This window comes from Artemia franciscana, chromosome 17 (genome assembly GCF_032884065.1).
Source record: "Artemia franciscana chromosome 17, ASM3288406v1, whole genome shotgun sequence".
Lineage (NCBI taxonomy): Eukaryota > Metazoa > Arthropoda > Branchiopoda > Anostraca > Artemiidae > Artemia > Artemia franciscana.
The window spans coordinates 6,470,122-6,476,827 of NC_088879.1; positions in this window are offsets into that span (position 1 = coordinate 6,470,122).

A 6,706-nucleotide genomic window follows, 5' to 3' on the forward strand; every position below is an offset into this window, starting at 1 on the left:
AAAAAAATACAAAATTCCACATTTTTGAGTATAGGAGTTGAAACCTCTACAGCCGGGTACTCCGATATACTGAATGTGATGATGTAATTTTCATTAAGATTCTATGACTTTTAGGGTTGTTTCCCCCTTATTTCGAAAGTCAGGCAAATTTTCTCAGGCTCGTAACCTTTGATGGGTAAGACTATACTTAATGAAACTTACATATTTAAAATTACCATAAAAATCTAATTCTTTTGATACATCTATTGGTATCAAATTTCGTTTTTAAAAGTTTCGGTTACTATTGAGCCGATTTACTCCTTACATACAGTTCGTTACCACGAACTGTTTGATTAGCCATGGATTGATGGCAACTTGATCAAACAGTTCGTGGTAACGAACTGTAGCAAGGATAAATAGTAACCAAACTGTAACCCGGCTAAATAGTAACCAAAACTCTAAAAAATGGAATTTTGATATCAATAGCTACATCAAAAGAATTGCATTATAATGCTGATTTTAAATATATAAGCTTAATCAAGTTTAGTCTTACCCATCAAAAGTTACGAGCCTGAGAAAAATTTGCGTTATTTTAGAAAATAGGGGGAAACACCCCCTAAAAGTCATAGAATCTTAACGAAAATTACACCATCAGATTCAGAGGATCAGACAACCCTACTGTAGAAGTTTCAGGCTCTTATCTACAAAAATGTGGAATTTTGTAATTTTTGCCAGAAGGCAGATCACGGATGTGTGTTTATTTGTTTGTTTGTTTTTGTTTTTTGTTTTTTTTTTTTTTTTTTTTTCTTATTTTTTATCCCAGGAGTGATCGTATTGACCCAGTTGTCCTAGAATGTTGCGAGAGGGCTCATTCTAACGGAAATGAAAAGTTCTAGTGCCCTTTTTAAGTGACCAAAAAATTGGAGGGCACCTAGGCCCCCTCCCACGCTAATTATTTTCCCAAAGTCAACGGATCAAAATTCTGAGATAGCCGTTTTATTCAGCGTAGTTTAATAACCTTATAACTATGTCTTTGGGGACGACTTACTCCCCCACAGTCCCCGTGGGAGGGGCTACAAGTTACAAACTTTGGCCAGTGCTTACATACAGTAATGGTTATTAGGAAGTATACAGGCATTTTCAGGAGGATTTTTTGGTTGGGGGGAGGGGTTGAGAAGAGGTGGATATGCTGGGGGAACTTTCCATCGAGGAATTTGTCATGGGGGAAGAAAATTTCCATGAAGTGAGCGCAGGATTTACTAGCATTATTTAAAAAAAAGCAATGAATAAATAAATATGAAAAAGTTTTTTTCAGCTGGAAGTAAGGAGCAGCATTAAAACTTAAAACGAACAGAAATTATTACCCATATGAGGGGCTCACCTCCTCCTAATACCTCGCTCTTTACGCTAAAGTATTTTTAGTAATGTCAACTATTTATTCTACGGTTTTTGTGATTCAGGGGTCATTCTTAATGAATTGGGACAAAATTTAAGATTTAGTGTAAAGAGAGAGGTACTGACGAGGGGGCGAACCCTCTCATATATGTAATAAAAACATGAGAATAAAAAGTTCTTTACGTAAGCTAATTTATAAGTTATATATATCTTTTACTAATTAAAAGGTTCGTAAAAAATTAAGTTCTAGTTGCCTTTTTAATTAACCAAAAAATCGGAGGGCAACTAGGCTTCCTCCCCCGCTCTTTTTTCTCAAAATCATTCGATCAAAATTATGAGAAAGCCATTTAGCCAAAAAAAAAAATATGCAAATTTCGTTTTAATTATTCCTCTGCGGAGAGCCAAAATCAAAACATCCATTGATTCAAAAACGTTCAGAAATTAAATAAAAAAAACAAGTTTTTTTCAACTGAAAGTAAGGAGCGACATTAAAACTTAAAACGAACAGATATTACTTCGCATATGAAAGGGGATGCTTCCTCATCAACGCCCCGCTCTTTACGCTAAAGTTTTTTACTGTTTTAAAAAGAAGAGTTGAGAGAAAGAGTCAAACTTTAGTGTAAAGAGCGGGGCGTTGATGAGGAAGCAGCCCCTTTCATATACGAAGTAATTTCTGTTCGTTTTAAGTTTTAATTTCGCTCCTTACTTTCAGTTGAAAAAACTTATTTTTTTAAATTTAATTTTAAATAAGAGACCAACGGACTCGATACAAGATAAAATGATTGACAATATAATTTTGAACGTAACTAAAGTGGTGACATTTTTATTTAGTACCAACTATTAATGTGATGATTGAGCGTGAGCAGAGCCGTTCCTAGGGTAGGGGTGCCTGGGGAAAAATTAATTACAACGCCCCCTTCAGACTCAAATATAAGCAAATAAAGCCGAAGCAAAGTCGAAAAATTGAATTAAACTGGGCATTTCCCCAGCCACGCTAACCCCCCTCCTAAGCTAAGGTGCCTTTGGCAACTGCCACGACTTTGTGCTCACCAAGGGTTATTATTCTTCATCGAGTTGTTTTTCAAGGCTAGTCCCCTGTCATCTTGAGCATCCCGCTTAATCCTGGCCTTTGTCTTGATCTGCAGAAAAGTTGAAAATCCGCTTTTGCAGAGGTAAGTAGAAAAAACTGGCACCAATGTTTGAAAAGAAATATGGAAATTTTAGAAAACGGATGAGGCATTACAAAATCCATGTCAGCAACATCCAAGAAGACATGAAACAAATTAAAATTAAAACACATATTTTTTCTGAAAAATCTTATAAATGTCTCCGATGTTCAAATATAAGGGAATTGAGGCGGCTATTAATTTTCTCCCTTTAGATTGTCTTAGGTTATTAGAGCGCATTAGCGCTCCTTAAGTAAAAGGCAAAGTTGGCTCAATGTATTATTTATTGTTTTACGTATTTTTTTCTCACCAAAGAACTTAGTATAGAAGAAGTTATCTTACAAAATTGCGAAGGAGCTCATTCGATTGGAAATTGAAAGTTCTCTGTAGGGACATCAACCCCGCTCCCACATTCGAGGCAAGGGTTGTAAGTTATGCAATTCGCCCATTGTTTACATTTAGTGTTTGTTATCGGTAAAGGGGGGGGGGCATCATTTCTACTACTACTGTTACGACTACTATTTTTTCAGAGGCTAAGGAAGTATTGCTGGCTTTAGGGCATTCTAATGACCAGAACATAATTTGCGCTTTACTGGAAGCAAAATACACCTTTTTTTTACTTTAATAAATCCAAAGTTATTAAGAATTTCACGAATGAATATCAGTATATATATTAAACTGTCAATCTGCATTGATTTGTTTTTTTCAGTAATCTTGGTTATGATGTTGATGTTTTTTTCTTTAGTATAATATGAAAATTAAAAATACATAGTTCGAGTAAAGTGTAAATTGATTTCTAGTCTTTAGAAGGCATTGGGAGCGTTAGCCCTGCCCCTTTTGGTCTCTGCTTGTTTTGAGTTTGACTAGTTTATTTATTGTAATTTCTGTTTATTCTTCATTTATTTCAGAGTTTCATTTATTTATTGATAGTGAGCTTGTGCTAGTTTTACGACTGAAAGATTATTTGACTGGATTTGTCTTTGAAAGATTTAGTTTTCTTTGAAAAGCTTCTTTTGTGGAATTTTTTTTTCTAATGAATAACATGACAGACTGGGTATAATTTTCGAATCGAAAAAATAAGATGCTTTTGGGTCCAAGTCTGTGGCGTATTGAAAATGACAGTGAAAACTGAAAAATGATCCATATATTACCATAAAGGCAAAGATATACTAAAGAAAACTTACCCGTTTCTCTGGATACTTGAATTATGCAGGCTTATCTGAGTTTTGACAAGATTTTTGCAGAAACTAAATTTCAGCTGAAGGAACAAACTGAGGTGGGGGGGGGGGGAACTTGGGTCTGGAGGGTCTGACCCAATTCTAGACATTTTGTAAATCTTACTGAAAAGCCCTCCATCAGATTCAGCGTATCAGAGAATCCTATTGTAGAGGTTTCAAGCTCCTAAGTACAAAAATGTGGAAATTTGGATTTTTGCTAGAAGAAAGATCAAGCATGTGTCTAGAAGAAAGATCATATCGAACCAGAGATCGTAGAAACTCGGGAGAGGACTCATGTGATCGGATATCAAAATTTCTAGGACCTTTTTTAATTGACTATAAACACTGGAGGGCAGCTAGCCCCCCCCCTCCCACGCTCATTTCCCCCCAAAGTCACCCGATCGAAGTTTTGAGATAGCCTTTTTGTTCAGCGTAGTCGAAAAATCTAATAACTATGTATTTGAGGATGACTTAACCCCCACAGTCCCCAGGAGAAGGGCTGCAAATTGTGTTTGGTGTTTTTGTATGGTATTAGTTATTAGGAAGTATACGGACATTTTCAGGGGGATTTTTCTGCTGGGGGGTGCATCGTAGGATCTTTCCATGGAGGAATTTTTCAATGGGGAAGGGAATTTTCCACGGAAGGGAGCCGGATCTCCAAGCGTTATTTAAAGAACGATCGGAAATCAAATGAACAAACAAGTTTTTTCAACACACATAAATGATTACATATATGAGGATACGATACATGATACATATATGATTCCCTTCATATACGTAATAATTTCTATTCTTTTTAAGTTTTAATGTTGCTCCTTGCTTTCAGTTAAATAAAAACTGTTTATTTTTATTTTATTCTATACGAAACAGAAAATCTTCTTTCATATCCTGCAAGCGAATATATCGCTGGAAAATGGTTAATTAGAAAGGTGAACTAGCAACAGTGGACTTATCGATTTGAAAGGAAATGACAGGAGAAACCTCCAGAGCCATTGATGGTGCATGTGACGTTAGCAATTGCCAACGTTCTAGTTGTCTGGTCTTTTCTATAGGGGCAAGCAGAGAGTTTGTTGCCCAATCAAAGTGCAGCTAGGATCAAATTCTGGGCCCCGTGTAGCCAAAAAGATGTCAATTTTTTTAAGCTCCTTATATAATTATCATTTATAATTTCAGAAAAATTTCGTTCCGGCATATCTATGGACAAGTGTCGGGATTTCAAACAGTTCGTGGTAGCGAATTGTAATTAAGGAGCGACACGGCTCAATAGTAAACGAGACTCTAAAAACGGAATTTTGATATCAATAAATATATCAAAATAATCGACTTATTATTATGATTCCAAAATATATGAGATTATTAATTATATTAGATGTAGATTAATTATATCTATATAGCTCCTATCTGGAGAAATGTGGAATTATTTATTTTTTGGCAAAAGAAAGATCACGGATGCGTGTTTATTTTTTATATATTTTTTTCCCAGGGTGATCGTATCGAACTAATGGTATTAGAACATCGGGAGAGGGCTCATTTTAACGGAAATTGAAAGTTTGATTGCCCTTTGCAAATGACCAAAAATATTTTAGGGCAACTAGCCCCCCTCCCACGCCGCTTTTCCTTTACAATTGTCGGAACGAAATTTCAAAATAGATGTTTTGTTCAACATAGTTGAAAAGCCCTAAACATATGCCTTTGGAGATAACATGGCCCCAGCTCTGGGCAAAAGTCTTTAATTTATAAATTTGCCCTTTGCTTACGTATATTATTTGTTGTTGGGGAGTATACAGATATTTGTCGGGGGGGGATTTTTTACTTGGGGTGGTTTTCCATGGGGATAATTTTTATTTTGGGGGAAATTTCTGGGAGTGAACTTTCCAGCAGAAATTTTACCTTTGGGGGTGGGGGGTTTGACGGAATTCCTGTACGAAATTATTTTTATTGGTCTAACTTTCTCTTTGCCTACTGAATTTTGCATGTGGAACATCTTCCCCTGAAGATGTTCCAGGGGAAATTTTCAGCATGTTCCGATTTCCGTGAATTAATTTCCACGGAAGGGAGAATTTCCGCAAGGGGGAATCGGAAAAGCGATTAGAACTTAGTCTTTTTCAAATTAAAGTATGCTAAGAAGAATTTTTCAGGCTGAATTTTCTGCAAGAAAATTTACGGAGGAGATGTATGTTCAGCGAGGATGGAATTGCCCGAGTGGAATTTATGGCGCGGGGGGTGTTTTTTACGTGGGAGGAACTTTCTATGGAGAAGTTTCCCGTAAGGGAAGGACATTTTTCATGGTGGGGGAGCCAGATTTGCCGGCATTATTTTAAAAACGATCAGAAATGAAACAAACAAAAACAAGTTTTTTCGAATGAAAGTAATGAGTAACACTAAAACTTAATACGAACATAAATTGTTCCATATATCAAGGGGTTGTCCCCTTCGTCAATACCTTGGTTTTTACGCTAAAGTTTGACAATTTGTCCCAATTTTTTAAGAACGACTGCTGAAACACAAGGACCGTTTGATTAGAATAGGAAGTTTTTTTTAAATGTGCTAAAAACTTTGGTACTTATCAGTTATATAATAAAAACTAAAGAATTTTGATCGCGAATGATGCGAACATGACACAAGAAACTGGTTAAGCAGCTTCTTTATACCACATGCATTATATGACGAACTTATGTTCAGTATTTTAATTTCACTCATTCTCCGAGAGCTAGCTTAACTGACTTCAGTAGACTTTGTTCATTGAGTTTCTACAGTTGTAAAGCGGCTTTTTGTTTTGCACCTTCCCTTCCAGGCAATTTGAACGCCTTCCAGGCTACGATGCCTGAACGCTCTAGTTCCGTCTAACTTTAATTGCTTAAACGCCGCCTCATGACGTACGAAGGAGTCCATGTCTCTTCCAGTATGCTGGCGATGCTTTGTTTCTTAGTGATGTTTGGCTTGAGTGTT